A 20,856-nucleotide genomic window follows, 5' to 3' on the forward strand; every position below is an offset into this window, starting at 1 on the left:
ACAGTTCTTAAATAACGGGGGGGGGGCGGGGCCACCGGTGACCCCGCCCCCCTCTGACGCACGGTGACTTGACGGGACTTCCCTGTGGCATTCCCCGTGACGTCACAGGGAAGTCCCGTCAAGTCACCGTGCGTCAGAGGGGGGCGGGGTCACCGGGTGGCCCCGCCCCCCCCCGTTATTTAAGAACTGTCAGACGAGGAGCGCCGTCACACAGCGGGAGCCTCCCTCCATGCCAGCATGGATTGCGGAGCGGCCCGGAGAAGAAAAGAAGAAAAGAAGAAGAGAAGAAGAGAAGAAAAGAAGAAGAGAAGAGCGGGAGCCTCCCCCCCATGCCATGGGTGCGGAGCGGCCCGAGGAGAAGAAGATAGAAGACGCCACGGAGGAGATGCTGGACGAGAACGCCGGAGGAAGAACCAGAAGAGCCAGAAGAACCAGAAGAACCAGAAGATGAAGGAAGATAGAAGAAAGAAGAAGCATTTAAATAAAGGAATTGTCAAAAACTGTCTCTTGTCATTTTTAACATTTTTGACACTTTTTTCGTGAAATGGTAGGGGTACTTATGTACCCCCTTACCATTTCACACAGGGGGGGGGGCCGGGATCTGGGGGTCACCTTGTTAAAGGGGGCTTCCAGATTCCGATAAGCCCTCCGCCCGCAGACCCCCACAACCACCGGCCAGGGTTGTGGGGATGAGGCCCTTGTCCTCATCAACATGGGGACAAGGTGTTTTGGGGGGCTACCCCAAAGCACCCTCCCAATGTTGAGGGCATGTGGCCTGGTACGGTTCAGGAGGGAGGGGGGGCCGCACTCTCGTCCCCCCCTCTTTTCCTGCGGCCTGCCAGGTTGCGTGCTCGGATAAGGGTCTGGTATGGATTTTTGGGGGGACCCCACGCCATTTTTTTTTTTTTTTTTGGCGCGGGGTTCCCCTTAAAATCCATACCAGACCTGAAGGGTCTGGTATGGAATTTAGGGGGAACCCCATGTCATTTTTTTTTTTAATTTTGGCCGGGGTTCCCCTTAATATCCATACCAGACCTGAAGGGCCTGGTATGGAATTTAGGGGGACTCCCACGTCATTTTTTTTTTTTTAATTTTGGTTCGGGGTTCCCCTTTGGGGAATTCCCATGCCGTTTTTATCAATGAACTTCTATGTGTATTGTCGGCAATGCAATAGCCGCGAGTAGTTTTAAATGAGTTTTTTCCTTCAAAATGTCATTTTGCTGTCAGACTGTTCTAAACACAGGAAACATGCGCCCCTTTACAGGCACACTATAGACACCCCCCAGGTACGAAATTTAAAGGGATATTACACTTTTATTGATTGACTTTAAGCATTATTAAAATCACTGCTCCTGAAAAAACGGCCGTTTTTAAAACTTTTTTTTGCATTGATCCATGTCCCCTGGGGCAGGACCCAGGTCCCCAAACACTTTTTATGACAATAACTTGCATATTAGCCTTTAAAATTAGCACTTTTGATTTCTCCCATAGACTTTTAAAGGGTGTTCCGCGGCATTCGAATTTGCCGCGAACACCCCAAATTGTTCGCTGTTCGGTGAACTTGCGAACAGCCAATGTTCGAGTCGAACATGAGTTCGACTCGAACTCGAAGCTCATCCCTACAAACTGATAAGATAAAACCAAAATACAGGACTGGTATTCCTAGTTCTAGTCCAAGTTCCCCATTTCGGAGGAACTTGGAAATGATGCAACCTCAAAGTGGGTTGCCTGCCTGATGTCACCAGAGGGAGAGTGGGTCCCTCTGTGTCACAACAGAGAGGGTGGCATCATAGGCTGCTCCGGCCGTCAGGATCCCCCATGGGGGAGTGAAGTGGTGTGGGATCAACCTCAGAAATGGGACACTAGCAAGGGTATAAGTGCACGGGAACAGTTGGCAATAATAAGAAACCAAAGCAAATATTGCAAGGAAGGGAATCACTGCAGATGGAGGGGGGTGGGAGGTGGGGAAGGGAGGGGGATACCGCCATAGGGAGGTACTCAAATAGCGTAGCTTTTATGTTACAAAATAAACCATGTCAGGTAGTATTCATCCTAGCCTGGATGGTAGGGTAAAGTCCGGAAAGGAGTCCCAGTTAGCCATTAAGGGGGTTAGTGGGACCTAACCGAAAGCAGGTTCAAACCTGGCCAAAATGTCAGAAGGCACGTCTGCGTAGGGATGCCCCCTACACAAATGAGAGGGATGGGTCCTCAGTCCAGGAGAAAAGTTGGGAGAAACACTTCCAGTCCAGGAGTGAGGAGGGACTATCATCTCGGAGGGCGAGAGTCACTGTGTCTTTTTGGCAATTGCTTGTTCCACAATGAGGTTAAAGGACTGCCTGGGGGAGGCCGCTTGGAAGAGCCTGGGTTGGACGTCGTGTGCACAGGAGCAAGATCCTGGGATATTAGTCCTAGTTGCAGGAGCAGGCGCTCCCCTTCCTGGAAGTTGGTGAAGTTATATGATTTGTCTCTGAAGTTAAATTGAAGGCGGAAAGGGAACGATGGAGTTGATGGAGTTCTGGGTAAGTATTTCCAACAGCGGTTTGAGAGCTCTCCGCTTTTGGACTGTGGCAGGTGAAATGTCTGCAAAAATTTGGATCTTCCCTTGGAAGAGAGGTTGTCCAGGTTACGGGTTTTTCTCATGACATCTTACTTAACACCAAAAAAATGGGGCTTGACCACAATGTCCCTCGGGAGACCATCTTGGCGGGGAAGCTGAAGTGCTCTGTGTGCTCTGTCGAGTTCGAGTCTATGGCCCTGAATTTCTGGTATGAGTTCCTTGATAAACAATTTGACAGTACTCGGTATATCCGTTACTGTTTCAGGTATCCCTTGTATGCGAAAATTATAACATCTGCTTCTGTTTTCCAAATCGTCTATTTTGGATAAAGCAGATTCTAAATTGGTCCTGTAATGACTGAATACAGGCAGTGTTCTGGTTGGTGCGTGCAGCCGTGTTATCAACTACCTGCTCAATCGCATCTATGCGAGTGCCCAAGCTCTGTAAATCAGTTTTAATGATAGCTGTAATCTGCGTGGCATTTTGAGCCAGGCCTGCGGCCAGCATTTCAGAGAAGCTCTGTAACATTAGTTGCATATCCTGGGTCTGGGGCTGCTGTGAGGGTGAGGAGTGGAGGGGGCCTGCTAGGGGAATGCAGCATGGGGGTGTGTAGTAGATCCCCTAGTGTCCTGTTGAGGAGGGACTCTGTGGAAGCAGGGGATATCCCTTGGGGCAAGCAGTGACTCACAGGTGTTGCCAGCATGTCTGTGTGCTGCTGGATGGAGGATGGATGGTCCGGATCCTCCATGCTGTCTCCCAGGGGTGCCGCGGCCACCATCTTGGATGGATCAGGGGACGCCAGATTGAAGTTTAGCTGGCGCCTCATCTCACTTTTTTGTGTGCCAGTCAGCATGCGAATCGGTGCCTGGGTGGTCCGGTGAGCCGTGGGGATGTTGTTGGGGCAGATCCCGTTTGAACAGTTCGCTCAGGGGACCGAGAAAGGCCGGAGCTGTGTGGAGCTCTCAATCAGAGCGTCTTCTCATGAGTCCTGCGCATGCGCACCTTGAGATCTATGATTTCTACAACTAAACATCACCCTGGTATTTATGGTTTTCAAGGAACTCATCTCACCAAAAATGATGTGTCCTGTATTCAATATGCATGGGTTGGTTGGTCCTATCACTCCACTCACTCCTCGTATTTGAGGGGGAAAGTGTACTGATACACTGTTCCCTAATTTCCCAGGAACTGGTTGTGTTGTGGATAAAGAGGGGAGATTTATCTTTTTACATTGTCAACTGTATGAATTACACTGAATTATAGCTGTAGTCTACATTCCTCCTCCCTTCTCCAGAGAAGTATTGCAAACCCTGCTGGCTTACCCGCTGGATAAATCCAATTTGCCTCTTTTACTGATGGGGGATCTCAATTGTTATCTCCACCCTTTGTTAGACAAGCATTCTCGCTCTGGGGTGGGGAACTTGGACAGAGGTACTCTTCTGTATATACAGTATTTATACATGAGGTGGGATTGATAGACTTTTGGCACACTAAGCACCCTCAGGAAAAGCAAATTTCCTGTTTCTCCAAATCTTACATGTCCCTATTTCACATTGATCTAGACTTGGGTATTCCCTCCTTGCTCCTCTACATCTGAAATATTTCCTACTACCCTAGAGGGATATCAGACCATTCTTCGTTAGTAATTCACTTAGCTGTTAAACCCAAGACCTCTCTATTACCAGCCCCATGGAAGTTAAATGCCTTTTGGTTGAACCTGTTTCCCTCACATGCTAATATTCATAGATCCATAATTGAATTTCTGGTAGCAAATCAGGACCAGGTTGATTTATTGCAAAGCTGGAATGCCTTTGAAGCAGTCATCCGTGGAGTATTTATTAGCCAAGTTAATTAATTGTGTCAAACGCAACATGCATGGCCTACATGTAGAGCTTGAACAGCAAGTACGTGAACTGGAGCAAGTATTCATTAATGACCCCACAGATGCTACTAGGGGGTCTTGGTTATCTGCTCAGGATGCTCTTGACCGAGTAGTCTCTTCTTCAGCAGACAAGGAACGCTTTTTTCCAAATTAGCTTTCTATTAGGAGGTTGAACAGACTGGGAGGTTACTGGCCAAATTTGCCAGTGCTCGGAATTCAGGCAACTCCATTGGTGCATTGCGGGCTGTGGATGGTAAATTGGCCAATACCCCAGATTCTATAATGACAATACTGATGTCTTTTTACTCCATGCTATATCAATTAGGGATGGCCGAACAGTTTGGCCCAAGTATAAGTTCGTATAACTTTTGTTATTCGGACGTTCGGCTAACATCCGAACAAATGGGTCGTTCGACCATTTGTTCGGCCCCCTGAACCAACCACAATGCAGACCCTTCAGGTCTGGTATGGATTTTAAGGGGATTTTAAGGGGAACCCCACGCCCAAAAAAAAAAAAAAAAAAATGGCGTGGGGTCCCCCCAAAAATCCATACCAGACCCTTATCCGAGCACGCAACCTGGCAGGCCACAGGAAAAGAGGGGGGGACGAGAGTGCGGCCCCCCTCCTGAACCGTACCAGGCCACATGCCCTCAACATTGGGAGGGTGCTTTGGGGTAGCCCCCCGAAACACCTTGTCCCCATGTTGATGAGGACAAGGGCCTCATCCCCACAACCCTGGCCGGTGGTTGTGGGGGTCTGCGGGCGGGGGGCTTATCGGAATCTGGAAGCCCCCTTTAACAAGGGGACCCTCAGATCCCAGCCCCCCCCTGTGTGAAATGGTAAGGGGGTACTTACCCCTGCCATTTCACTAAAAAACTGTCAGAAATGTTAAAAATGACAAGAGACAGTTTTTGACAATTCCTTTATTTAAATGCTTCTTCTTTCTTCTATCTTCCTTCATCTTCTTCTTCTGGTTCTGCTGGTTCTTCCTCCAGCGTTCTCGTCCAGCATCTCCTCCGTGTTGTCTTCTATCTTCTTCTCCTCGGGCTGCTCCGCACCCATGGCATGGGAGGAGGCTCCCGCTCTTCTCTTCATCTTCTTCTTCATGTTCTTCTCTTCTTCCTTCTTCTCTTCTTCTCTTCTTCATTTTCTTCTCCGGGCCACTCCGCATCCATGCTGGCATGGAGGGAGGCTCCCGCTGTGTGACGGCGTCTCCTCATCTGACGGTTCTTAAATAACGGCAGTCGGGGCCACCCTGTGACCCCGCCCCCCTCTGACGCACGATGACTTGACGGGACTTCCCTGTGATGTCACGGGGAATGCCACAGGGAAGTCCCGTCGTGTCCCGTGCGTCAGAGGGTTACCATTATTTAAGAACCGCCAGATGAGGAGACGCCATCACACAGCGGGAGCCTCCCTCCATGCCAGCATGTATGCGGAGCAGCCCGGAGAAGAAAATGAAGAAGAGAAGAAGAGAAGAAGAGAAGAACATGAAGAAGAAGATGAAGAGAAGAGCGGGAGCCTCCCCCCCATGCCATGGGTGCGGAGCGGCCAGAGGAGAAGAAGATAGAAGATGCCACGGAGGAGATGCTGGACGAGAACGCCGGAGGAAGAACCAGAAGAACCAGAAGAAGAAGATGAAAGAAGATAGAAGAAAGAAGAAGCATTTAAATAAAGGAATTGTCAAAAACTGTCTCTTGTCATTTTTAACATTTTTGACAGTTTTTTAGTGAAATGGTAGGGGTAAGTACCCCCTTACCATTTCACACAGAGGGGGGCCAGGATCTGGGGGTCCCCTTGTTAAAGGGGGCTTCCAGATTCCGATAAGCCCCCCGCCCGCAGACCCCCACAACCACCAGCCAGGGTTGTGGGGATGAGGCCCTTGTCCTCATCAACATGGGGACAAGGTGTTTTGGGGGGCTACTCCAAAGCACCCTCCCAGTGTTGAGGGCATGTGGCCTGGTATGGTTCAGGAGGGGGGGCGCACTGTTGTCCCCCCCTCTTTTCCTGTGGCCTGCCAGGTTGCGTGCTCGGATAAGGGTCTGGTATGGATTTTTGGGGGGACCCCACGCCGTTTTTTTTTTTTTTTTTGGCGCGGGGTTCCCCTTAAAATCCATACCAGACCTGAAGGGTCTGGTATGAATTTAGGGGGAACCCCACGTCATTTTTTTTTTACATTTTGGCCGGGGTTCCCCTTAATATCCATACCAGACCTGAAGGGCCTGGTATGGAATTTAGGGGGACTCCCACGTCATTTTTTTTTTTTAATTTTGGTTCGGGGTTCCCCTGTGGGGAATTCCCATGCCGTTTTTATCAATTAACTTCTATGTGTATTGTCGGCAATGCAATAGCCGTGAGTAGTTTTAAATGGGTTTTTTCCTTCGAAATGTCATTTTGCTGTCAGACTGTTCTAAACACGGGAAACATGCGCCCCTTTACAGGCATACTATAGACACTCCCCAGCTACAAAATTTAAAGGAATATTACACTTTTATTGTTTGACTTTAAGCATTATTAAAATCACTGCTCCTGAAAAAACGGCCGTTTTTAAAACTTTTTTTTTGCATTGATCCATGTCCCCTGGGGCAGGACCCAGGTCCCCAAACACTTTTTATGACAATAACTTGCATATAAGCCTTTAAAATTAGCACTTTTGATTTCTCCCATAGACTTTTAAAGGGTGTTCCGCGCCATTCCAATTTGCCACGAACACCCCAAATGGTTCGCTGTCCGGCAAACTTGCGAACAGCCAATGTTTGAGTCGAACATGAGTTCGACTCGAACTCGAAGCTCATCCCTATTGCAGTATATTATAGTGTATCCGTGGAGTGTGTCTGTGTAGTGTGAGTACTCAAATTATAGTGCACCAAACACCACTTTACATTTTCTAATGTGCATCTACGTACAGATTTACACTTCTTCTTTACATTTAATTATAAGCACCGCCCCCTCCCTCCCAATAATGTCTGTGAGGACAACAAGTAGAGGCAGATGTTCCCTTGGCACTGTAAGGGGGCCAGCAACAAATGTGCTCACAGGCAAAGGTGGACGTGGTGATAAGTCCTCAGGCAGGGCATCATTTCCTCTGTTTAGTGAGTTTGCCCATGTTATCCAGCCACAGCATGCAGAGGAGGTGGTGGACTGGCTTACTAAACCTTCCTCATCCTCCTCATCCTCCTCATCCTCTGTCACACAAGCAGAGACAAGTGTGCAGTCCCTTGTAGTCAGAGTGGATAAGCCTGCCTCCTTGTCCACATCTATTCCTGCCATAGCCTCAGCATCAACCATTGAGGAGTCAGCTGAGTTATTTGACCACAGCATCAGCCACTTTTCCTTGATGATGCCTAGCCATTACTGGATTAAGATGTTGGTTCTGAGATTGAGGATAACAGGAACATGAGCCTAGAGAGGGAGGAACAGTGGTAGACAAATGTGCATGCATGTTCTCTAAGCTTCAGCGTATTGCCAAGTTGTCTCCAGTGGTAATGATGAAAATAGAGGAGATGGAGATGATGATGACTTAAGTGCCAGATAGAGCAGAGGAGGAAACTGAAGGTGAGGCGGCACAACCCCAAGGAGGCCGACATCAAGAAAGAGTAGAGACCCTATTCCATCACATTCTGCAGCTGTTATCTCCCAGCCTACTCCCCAAAACTCAGCTGTCTGGGCCTTTTTTCAGCACATCTGCAGCAGATCACACTGTTGCTAACTGCAAACTGTGTCTCAGCGACATCAAACGTGGCAAAAACACCAACCATTTGGGAACCATATGCTTAACAAGGCATTTAACGTCCAACCACTCAGCCCCTTGGCAAGAGCACCTAAAAGCCACACAAAAGGGCACACATCTGTCCCTCCTCCTCCTTACCCACTTCAGTTTGCCCCTGCTATACTGAGACATTACCTCTCAGAAGCCTCCATTGACAGGGATGATGGCATAGCACAGGGTGTCCCAGGTCTTAGCAGCACATCTGCCAGCAGCACATCACCAGCTGTAGACTGTAGCCAGCAAATTTCTCTGCTCCATCTTCTGCAGCAGAAAAAAAATACAAAAAAAAAAATACAGTCCCTGCTACCCACATGCCCAGCAACTAAATGCAAGCTTGTCAACTTCTGCCTTTCAGCCTGGTGGATTCTCCCCTTCCGTGAATTCGCAATGGCATGTTCCCAGTCCCTACTACTTTTCACATAAGGCCGTTCCATCTCTCTACCATCATGTGGAAGGGTATGTTCTGGCATCACTGGGCAAGGCAGTCAGTCATAAAATCCACCTTACTGTTGACTTGTGGTCCAGCAAGCATGGGCAGGGACGATATATATTTTGTTCACAGCACACTGGGTAACTTGTAACTCAAAAGGATGCAGGACAGGGCTTGGTGCTGCAGCTTGTTGTGCCCCCACATCTCCATACAGCTGGTGGTGATGATTCCAGACCTATGAGCTCTACTCCCTCCTCTTCCTCCTCTTCCACTGCAGAAGTGTCCTATGAATATAAGGTACCCCCTAAGCATTCAAAGGGCTATTCCATGAGTCAGGATAAAAGGTGCAATGCAGTGCTTCAGCTGGTGTGTTTAGGAGACAGGGACCATGCCGGAGCAGAGATTCTTGCAGCTCTGCAGGGACAGGCCCAGACGTGGTTCACACCACGCCAGCTGGAGCCAGCAATGGTGGTGTGCGATAATGGCTCAAACCTCCTGTCCACCCTTAGACAGGGAAAGTTGACACATGCCTGGCACATGTCCTCAATTTGGTGGTGCAGCATTTCCTAAATACGTACCCAGGGTTGCAAGATGTGCTAAAGCTGGGCAGAAGAGTCTGTAGCCATTTCAGGTTGGTTGGCTGAAATTCAGCGGGAATTCCACCTGCCCGTAAACCGCCTGATTTGTGACATGCCCACCAGGTGGAACTCGACTTTGGCAATGCTGCAATGGCTATACATGCAGCAGAGGGCCGTCAATGAGTATGACGACAGGCTCAGGCCGCCTCAGCTTTTTTCCAAATGCCAAAGGCTGATCATTAAGGATACATGCACTGAATTGTCACCATTTGAGGAGGCCACAAGGATGGTGAGCCATGACAGTGCATACATCAGTGACACAATCCTTGTTGTGTTCCTGCTGGAGCAGACTCTGCATTGCATTATGGACAGGGCACTGGAGGCAGAGCAGCAGGAGGTAGAGGAGGACTTCCTTTCCTCTCAAGGCTCACTTTATCCAGACACCATCATTCCTATGTCACAGAACACACAAGAGGAGAGAGGGGAGGAGGATGAGGAGGAGGATTCTGGCACTTTAATAGGCATTGAAGAAGAGGAAGACATGCATCAATCTGTAAGCGATGGCTTTCCAACCCCAGGACCCTTGGGAGTACTAGGTGGCTGTGAGGAGGAAGTTCCAGATGCTGTCATCCTGAGTTACCCCGAGGAGTCTGCTTCTCAAGCCTCTGTAAATTTGAGATGCATGGGCAACCTCATGCTTCAAAGCCTGCAAAGGGACCCAAGAATATGTGGCATAAAGGAGAAGTATGATTACTGGTTGGCAAACCTCCATGACCACCGTTATCAGTGGAACGTCTCAGAACTGATCCCATCCCCACAGAGAGTGCAGAAGATAAAATCTCTTGAGGACACGTTAAAGAGAATTTTATTGAATGTTTTTCCTGACTCCAGTAGGTTACAGTGTTGTGGAAAACATAGTTTTGAGTCTTCTGTTGTTCAAGAGAGGAGTGTTGGAGAAGGTGTCCGCCTAAGTGAGGCATGTTGGAATTTTTTTAGTCCTCGTCGCCTAGGGCTGTCAGCTTCCACATCCCATCGGCAGCATCTGCATCACATTGTGGACGATTACCTCGGGCCAAAACAGAGATGGAGAGCTTTCCAGCTGATGATCCACTGACTTACTGGGTCATGAGAATAGACCACTGGCCAGAACTTGCCCAGTATGCAATGGACTTGTTGGGCTGCCCTGCATCCAGTGTGCTTTCAGAACAGGCATTCAGTGCTGCAGGAGGTTTAGTTACTGATCATAGAACGCATCTGTCCACAGACTCTGTGGACAGTTTGACTTTTATAAAAATGAATCAGTCCTGGATTATCAGCTATGAAGCCCCTGATGCCGATGTCACCGATTAAGTCTTTTTGGGATGTGGAATCTCTGCAGGACTTTGAGGCTGCCTAGCTTTGAGGGTTTTCAATCATTTCATCTGGAAGAATGTTTTTGGTAAAGGTTTCATGGGCACAATTAACACCCATAGACCAATTTTTTAGCACCTGTTTGACAGGTGCATATCATTGCAATTTTTTTGCCTTCATCAAGAGCACCTCTATAGGGTTATGGTAAGAAGGCACCCCCAACACCCAAAGAGTCATTTTTCTGCACTTGTTTGACAGGTGCATATCATTGCAATTTTTTACAGCAAGGCCAATTCTTGCTTTCATTAAGAGTACCTCTATAGGGTTATGGTGGAAAGGCGCCACTGACACCCAAAGACCAATTTTTACTCACCCATTACTTCTATCCAAAGTCAAAGTGACACCAGAATGTATCCAAAAAATCTCAGATCTTGTTCCCAGTGCACTACACTGTGGCCTCATCATACACACTGGCTCCCCAGCTGTTGTTGAGCAAAATAAAGGCGGCTTGCAGGGAAAATGTCTTTTTTGGCTTTTTAAATGCAATTATTGCTGCAGCAGATTCTAGACATGGTACAGAACTGACACTTTACAGGTAGACTAAGGGGACCCCCCAGGCACTATATTGGAAGAAAAATTAAAAAATCACTACTCATTTAAAAATTAAATTTTTCACTTTTTTTTATTGATACATGTCCCCCAGGGCAGGACCCAGACCCCTATAACCATTGTATGCCCAATTGCTTACATATAAGCCTTCAAAATGGGCACTTTTGATTTTTGACATTTGGGTTCCATTAAATTCAATGGGGTTCATTATTCAGGTCCGAACTTTTGCGGTGTTCGAAAGTTCTGCTGCAAACTGAACAGGGGTCTGTTTCGCCCATCCCTAATATCAATCACAGTAGGTGTGTACCAATGAATATATTCTGGAATACTTACTTACTTAGCAATATCAGCTTACTAGAACTGTCAGCTAGCAACAGGGAAATGCTGGATTCCCTGATTACCCTGGAGGAGTTACAGCAGGCAACTGCTGCATTCCCCAACTGTAAGGCTCCGGAGACGACGGTTTACCAATGGAGGTATACAAGATATATGGGGAACAGATCTTGCCATATTTAGGGTGTCAAACAAGTAAAAAAGGCGCAATGCAGGTATACCTTAGATAACTGTTCCTAAATAGCCCAATAGCAGGATGGGTATATATATAAGATATATATGAAGAGGAATCAGTCAGGGCTGCCACCAAAAAAGACCAGAAGCAAGGTCCAATAAGTTAGGAGAAAAAAACAAGGAAAGCGGCGCCTCTGAGTATATATAAAAACACAATTTATTGGAAAAACAATATCCACTCACATGGAAGACTGTAATGCTGCGTTCAAATACGTCTCTGGGTAGAGGAGAAGATGGAGGACTACAAGTCACAGCAAGTCCATACAGTGCTGACCCCACATCGGATCCAAGCAAGGATGGGGTGGGTTGACTGGGCACAGCAAGGTCTCCCTCAGATATCCAGATTACACATCAGGATTGGATGAAGTCAGAATGACACAGTCCATCTAGCTGCGGGTTCCAGGAATATGGCTATGAGGACGCCAGGGCCGATCACCGGCCATGCTGCAGTGTACAGCAAGGCTCGTACGGCTCCGTGAGGTGGAATAGCTACGGCCGTGTGTAGGGAGCCAAAACGAGGCTTGGAGGGCAAGCACAGCGCGGCGCCGGGCTGTGACGTCACAGCTATGCGACGCGTTTCTGAGTTGGTTCTGATATACCTATTGAGATCTTTAAACAAAAGAAAAGAGTTGGGCTTATTGATAGGAGCAAAATGAAGTCCTCTGCACAATAGACTGGTGTCTGCAGTGGAGAGTTCAAGAAAGGATAGGTTGAAAATCTTCATAGTTTGTGGAGTTTGAGTAGTTTTCAACCTATCCTCTCTTGAACTCTCCACTGCAGACACCAGTCTATTGGGCAGAGGACTTAATTTTGCTCCTATCAATATGCCCAACTCTTTTCTTTTGTTTAAAGATCTCAATAGGTATATCCGTAACCTAACCCTCAAAAGGTTCTTTCATGCTAAACACAACAAACCCATTACAGAAAATACAGACCCATCCTCATCCACCTCATCCATTCCACCTCCAAATGTTTTCGAATATGATGGTGACGTCATAGATATTTTAGATTCTATAAGTGAGGAAGAGGATGTACTTAACCTCTTTACACAGCACTTGGCCACTTCCCCGCCCATTATGCACTCATCCTTTAAACCTAAGTCAGTCTTTTTCCCTGCTCAGTCCAAAGGCCCATTTTTAGAAAGCTTCTATAGAGTTGTATATGCTGACTTCATTAAGCTCTGCCAATCATCCTCCACCATCCCAACTCACAAGCACAATCTTACTGTTGCTGAAACTCGAGCCTTAGACTCTCTAATTCACAATACAGAGATTATTATTAAAACAGCTGACAAAGGAGGAGGCATAGTTGTATTAGACAAAGCAGACTACACCAAAGAGGCCCATAGACTCCTTTCCAACAAAATCACCTATACCAAACTTAAAAAAGACCCCACTAGCGAATTCGCTCTTAAGGCTAACTGCTTGGTCAAGTCAGCCCTTGAGAATGAGTGATTAATAAAATGGAAGCTTCTTTTTTCTTAAAAAGCTTTTATCAGGTACCTTACTTTTACTACTTGCTAAAAATTCCACATCACCCCCTGGCAGACCCATTGTGGCTGCTATGGATAGCGTCACCACCGGATTCAGTCAATATATTGATCAATTTTTACAGCCATTAGTCCAGCAGTTACCGTCATTCATCAGAGATGGTTCACATCTTTTAGAACTCTTAGCACCATATAGGTGGGAACCCACTTACCTGAGGCTTTCTTTAGATGTCACCTCACTTTACACCTCCATCCCGCATTCATTTGGTTTACTAGCTTTGGAATTTTTTCTTGCCCAGGACCCTCTTCTAAACCCCAGACAAGCCGCATTTATTTTGGAGGCCACTAATTTTTGTTTGACCCATAATTATTTTGATTTTGATGGCGAGTTCTTCCTTTAAGCACAGGGGACTGCTATGGGAGCCAACTTAGCCCCTTCCTATGCTATCCTGGCTATGGGCTACTGGGAGAAAAATTTCATTTGGCAAAACAATCCCTACTCAGCCAATATCGTTTTTTTTGTGCGTTACATCGATGACCTTATTGGGATTTGGGATGGCCCCCCAGACCTGATTATATCGTTTGTGGATCATTGTAACCACAATCCTTATGGACTTGCTTTCACCCATGCTTTTGATCCTACCAACTTGGTGTATCTTGATCTAGAACTGGGCCATGCAGGTGATAGCAGTATCACCAAAAACTATACCAAGCCGACAGCCGGCAATTCCTTTTTGCATTTCCATTGTTGCCACTATCCCAAGTGGACCAAAAACATACCAAAAGGGCAATTTTGCAGATTAAGACAGAATTGTACACTTGATAGTGACTATGAAGCATCCAGCATCCCATTAAAAAAGAAATTTGCTGACAAACAATACCCTAAGGAACTGGTAGATGAAGCATGTGCTCTATATTCCAAAGGTAAACCAGCCAAAACAAAAACCAGCTTAACAAATCACTCCACCAGATTCATTACCACCTTTCATTTTGAATACAAAAAAATGGAAAATATCATGAAAAAACATTGGGGTATTCTATTACAGGATCCCCTCCTCAAAACCCTCCTCCCTACAGTACCACAAATCACTTACCGAAAAGCTTCTAATCTAAAAAGTAAAATCGCCCCAAGCAAATTCAAAACTATCCATACCAATGACCATTCTCTTACTCTCATACCTTTGGTTGGTATGTACCAGTGTAAAAAAGCCTTATGTAAAACTTGCTCCTTCATCAAACATGGACAAAAGTCATTTCTCTCCAAAGGTAAAACTTATCAGATAGATCAATTCTATAATTGCTCTTCTGATTTTGTTGTATATGGCCTTACATGCCCTTGCGGGTTGATCTATGTCGGTCGAACGATCTGCCGCCTTAGGCAGCGTTTCGGCCAACATCGTAGATTAATAGAGGGTGGTAAGGACATGCACAGTGTTCCACGGCACTTTGCTGAATTTCATAACAAATCCACTATGGGTCTTACTGTATGGGTAATCGAACAAATCCCCAAATCGTTCACTGCAGCTGAACGTTTTAAAAAACTTTGTGCAAGAGAGACATTTTGAATCTACAATCTGGATGTCCTCTCGCCCATTGGCTTGAATGAGAGTATCGAGATAGCTACTGTATTATAGATATTCACTGCTTAGATCGATCTCTCAATACCCCCAACAATATATATATATATATATATATATATATATATATATATATATATATATATATATATATATATATATATATGTGTGTGTGTGTGTATACATATATATATATATATATATATATATATATATATATATATATTGTTGGGGGTATCGAGAGATCGATCTAAGCAGTGAATATCTATAATACAGTAGCTATCTCGATACTCTCATTCAAGCCAACGGGCGAGAGGACATCCAGATTGTAGATCCAAAATGTCTCTCTTGCACAAAGTTTTTTAAAACGTTCAGCTGCAGTGAACGATTTGGGGATTTGTTCGATTACCCATACAGTAAGACCCATAGTGGATTTGTTATGAAATTCAGCAAAGTGCCGTGGAACACTGTGCATGTCCTTACCACCCTCTATATTTATTTTATTTTTTTCCATGTTAACATTTATCATTTGTATTCTTGTCATCTTTTACCACAGGTTTTTATACATATACATTATTCCTCCGTTTTAATATATATATGGGGGTGGCGGGTCCGTACTTCAGTAAGTATATCTCATTTCATTCCCCTCCCTTCCCCCTCCTCCCCCCCTCCCTTTTTGTCTTTCCTTTTTTCCTTTCCCCCCTTCCATTTCCCCCTTCCCACCCCGCCCCCCTCCCCTCTTTTTTCCTTTTTCCCTTTTTCCCTTTCCTCCCCTTTCCCCCCTCCCCCCTTTTTTTTTCTTCTAATAGCCTCCTTTCCCCCCCTCCCATCTTTCTCCTTCCTCCCTCCCTCCACACATGAATCCCCTTTCCCCTTCTATCCCCTTGTGGACCTTTTTACCATTATTTTATATAAAATTTTGTTCCTAACATGTGTGCATACTTATGCATAATTTGCAAGCATATTTGCAATATAAAATTGATTTTTTTTCTGTGTTTATCTACATAATATTCAATTTCTAAATATCCAGGTGTCTATAATTATTTTTATATTTAATCTTAATTTTATCTTTACATATTTGTTTTTAGACTGATATCCCGATTTAAAATAGATATATATGTATTTTATGTTTATATTACATGTTTATTAAAGTGGAGTTCCACCCACTTTTACAACTCTTCAGCATCCCTCACTAAACTGTGCACTGTAAACAAATTGGATATTTTTTTTTTTTTTTCTCAGCACCTACTGTATATCTGCTGTATTCATTTTTCACTTCCTCCTCCCTGGCCGCGGCCCATCGCATCATTTCCTGTTTGCAATGCCTTCTGGGAAGGGGCAGCAACTTCCTCTGAAACTGCCATTGCTATGGAAACCTGACCTGAAACCTATTACACTGCTTGTGCTGCACTGAGCATGTGCGAGATCTGCAAGGATGAGATCCAGGAAGAAATACAGTCTGGCTTCAGATGCCCACACTTAAGATGGCCACGGCCTGCTGTAAGTTTATAAAATAACAAACTACTGCTATAAACTAACAAAACAGACCTTAGTTTACAGACTAACTTTACTAGAATACATTAAGCTTGTGTATTATAGGGGTATTTTTATTTAAAAAGTATCATTTCGGCCGGAACACCACTTTAACTAAGATTTACCTTTTGTACAAATATATTTATATGTATATATATTTTTTTATACTATATGTTTATTAATAGTGTTTTTACCCTTTGAATTCTTTACAATTAATTTATAATCATTTTTAATCCATCCACTCCTATATGAACTCTATCTAGTATTGCCTCTAGTTGTAATGTGCTGTTTTCTCCCCCAGCAGCATGTCCCTCCAAAATGTATGTGTTTTTTTCCTTCATGTTACTGGCTTTGGCCCCGCCCCCTTAAAGACTTCAAAAACTCCTGCCCTAGTGTCCGTCCCTCATGCTTGAGAAAGGAGTGGTGCTATTCTCACCACCAATAGCGAGCAAACTCAGAAACGCGTCACATAGCTGTGACTTGTAGTCCTCCATCTTCTCCTCTACCCAGAGACGTATTTGAATGCAGCATTACAGTCTTCCATGTGAGTGGATATTGTTTTTTCAATAAATTGTTGTTGATATATACTCAGAGGCGCCCCTTTCCTTGTTTTTTTTCATATTTAGGGTGTTGAATGTTACTTTACTATATTCTATGACAAAAGCTAATATTATTCTTATATTGAAACCGGACAAAAATCCCATCGACCCCGGCTCTTATAGGCCAATTTTCTTACTTCAGAGTGACATAAAAATCCTAACAAAGGTACTGGAACTATGCCTTAATAAAGTAATCTCCACGATTGTCCACTCAGACAATCTGGCTTCATGCCTCAAAAGTCCACAGCTGTCAATCTGTGCAGATTGTTCCTTAACAAGGCAGACAATATGGGCAGAAGAGCGTTATTGTCCCTGGATGCAGCCAAGGCCTTTGATAGTGTGGAGTGGCCCTTTCTTTGGGCTGTCCTTTCTAAATTTGGCTTTGGTCCTGTCTTCACATCCTGGGTCCATTTACTATATAGCCATCCAGTGGCACCCATTAGGGAGGCAGGGAGGATCTCACCTACATTCTCTCTGGGTAGGGGAACCCATCAGGGGTGTCCTCTGTTGCCACTAGTATGTGCATTGCAGATTGAACCCCTGGCTACATCCATTAGGCAAAACCCAGATATAGTGGGCTTCCAGTTTGGTGAGCTGCAGAAGAAGGTCATGCAGACAACACCATGTTACTATTGGGAGACACTCTGCAATCTCTTGAGGTGGCAATTGGGAATTGTCACTAAATTTGGGAAATATTCTGGTCTACTTATAAATTGGGATAAATCTGCGTTGATGCCCCTAAATGATAACCCCCTACGTGTCATTGCCCCCTCCTGCCCTGTACCTGTCACATCTACCTTTAAATACTTAAACGCATTCAGATCACCCTGCAGCTGGGAGACTTCTGTTGCTTAAATATAGTACCTTTGCTAGGTCATTTCCGGGACAAAATTAAAATATGGAACAAACTTTGGCTATGATTGGCAGGTAAACTCAATTTAGTTAAAATGATTTTCATGCCCCATCTACTGTATTTTTTACATAATATGCCCATAGTGATACTATTAACTATCTTCCGAGATAGTAATATAAAAATAATATGATATCTAGAAATTCATCTGTTTTGAGTTCCTTATACTTATAAGCTTTCGATATACCTAAACGTTTACTTATTGGTGACATTTTTTTAGCATAGGAATTTGTAGGTCTTTTAATAGATATATAAATTTTAGAATTTTTATTTGAGACTTTGTAAAATTTCAAAGATTTGAATTCGTAAATTGTAAAAGCGATCCAGCTGGGTACATGGGGGAACCCGGTATTTAGCATGGAGGGGCTTTATAGTACATCCAGGTGGGGAGAATCATGGGGTCTGAAGGTAGTGGTTCTGACTACCGGGCAAGATAACAACAAACAACAATAGACTGAGGGAGAGAGGGAATAGGAACCAGCAGTTAAGATGGCGGCACAACCACTTCCGGTACTGTGGAACGGCCGTTTCCAGCTATTCGACACACAGATAGGATACAATAAGATCAAAGGGGGTATAAATGGGAGGACGGACATTGATACAGCAGCTTCCTGATGATGCCAATGGAATTGTGAAATGCGTAGAGGCTGCTGGGAGATTTTTTTCGTCACTTCTTGCCAAACGAAAGGGAGGCTTGGGACACACGCTGCCAAAAGGAGATACAGGGGCAGATAGGTTGACATTCCCTACTCCTCGTACATGGCTGGATTAGCTTGGTGCCGGCTTAGAGGCACTATAGCATGTAAATGTAACTATGTTTTTTATCTTTTTTATCCTAAATAAATGAACCAAAGGTGCATATTCTGTTATATCTGGTGAGGGGCCACTTCACTAGGTGGTGGTGCAGTCATTATAACAGTGGAAGTAGAAGCACTTAAATATTGATAAGGGACGTCACTATTGAAAGGAATTGATCACTCACTGAGGACATTCATTGTACTTTGCTATATATACACGTTTGGTTTTGATTTATGGATTCAATTTATTGAGAGTAGCAATTGTATTTTTATATATTTGTATTTTTTTTGTTTTCTTAATTGATATACATTTGGCACTTGCATTTTTATGAATGATAACAAGTTGTTATCAATATTGCACAGGTACTTTCACTAGTGTTTCTGTTTATATATAAAATCTCTTTATGTAGGGACATGATATTGTGCTGAAGTTTGGGCACACATATAAATTAATTGCTGGCGGGGGGCGTGGCTTGGCTCACGACGGAGATGGCAGCCTAACAGCAGAGCTCCGTCAGACCCGAGGCCCTTATCGCTATTTCTGCCGAATGAATACCGATAATGCACAAGCAGAACCGCTACTCACAACAATCCCGACCTCGCCATTCTACAGCTGCGACAGCAGGAAGGAATATCTCGGAGATATTCAAGAATCAAGCGGCGATACAGAGAGTCTCTGCAGGAGGCAAGATGGCACCGATCCATCACGAGGAAGATCTCAGTGAGAACTCCCTGTCTGCCACGGAGGATAACGGTAGGAGAGGTACAAGATCAGACCTTCCCCTCACATATGCAGACATGTCTGGCTTTGCTGCAGACATCAAAGCCTCGTTCTCTGCAGCCATTACAGATCTTAAGACCAATCTACTGGTCCTCACTGAAAAGATGGCGTCAGCTGAAACAGCAGGGAAGAGCAGGGACAAAGCACTACCCAGACTTGAAAATGTTACCTAATCCCACGCTCTCCATTTCATCGAGATGAACAGGCACCTGGAAGACCTTGATAACAGGGGGAGGAGGAATAATATTAGAGTACGTGGCATACCTGAATCAGTTAACGCTGAGCAAATTATACCTGTATTATACCTGTATTGCAGAGGGTTTTCAACAGCCTCTTGGAAAAACCAGAGGACTCTGTCATTGAATTTGTCCGGGCCCATAGGGCCCTTAGAGCAAGAGGCCCAGACACTTTACCGCCTCGTGACATTATTTGCTGCCAGCAAAATTTCTCACTGAAAGAAGAGATCATGTACAAAGCACGCAGAAACAAGCATATTGTGTTCAATGGTGAAAACATAAAGCTTTTCCAAGACCTTTCCCAAATCACACTGAAGAATCGCAGGGCCCTGCGACCTCTGTTAGATGTGCTCAGGGAAAAGGATCTCCGTTATATGTGGCGATTCCCCTTTGCTCACCTAGTGACACACAACGGCAAGCAACATACTCTCCGTACACCGGAGGACATCCCAGATTTCTGCAGTGCTTTACAATTGGGTCTTATTGATCTTCCTGAGTGGTACCAAGAGTTCACCTTACCACCTAGAGGAGCCCACCTCATTCACCGCTAGCAACTCCAGAGAAACATCACTCCAAGAAACAAAGACACAACAGACAGGAAGGTCTAACAGCAGGCCCGTTACACAGCAAAACCCATTCTTGCAGGGGATCACTAGATGCCTGATTAATTCAACACTGACCTCTTCAAGTTATCTGTTGGAAAATGTTTAGATTGCCACCGCACGATCACTATTAATTGGTTTCATGTACCAGGCTGAAGAGAACCAGACGTAAATACAAATTGTCCAATGTTTGCAGGCAGCCACCACTACTTTATTCCGGGTTTCCCAACATGAAGAATGCTGCAGTCACCACAGATCGCCATGAGCTCAGCCTAATAACTTATAGTGATGATCCTCCTTTTCAACAACATAGACACTCTACTCATGGTAATATGATTACAGTTACACCATACCCGGAAGAGCCTGGTTTTAGGCGTGATATAGTTATGAAGATCATTTGAACTCCCACATTCTTCAAGATCTTGGTGATGTAATATTCTTTATGACACTAGCTGACAGTTTACGTATGAGGTCTTCACACAGGTTGCCTCTTTTGAGGCCTTTCACTGTTCATTAATTTTTCAGCGTTGCTTCCTTATAGGGATTGGTAATTGGGTTAGGAGGTGCTTTTTACCCATTTTTACCTTGGT

Source organism: Aquarana catesbeiana, linkage group LG05 (genome assembly GCF_042186555.1).
Source record: "Aquarana catesbeiana isolate 2022-GZ linkage group LG05, ASM4218655v1, whole genome shotgun sequence".
NCBI classification, from domain to species: domain Eukaryota; kingdom Metazoa; phylum Chordata; class Amphibia; order Anura; family Ranidae; genus Aquarana; species Aquarana catesbeiana.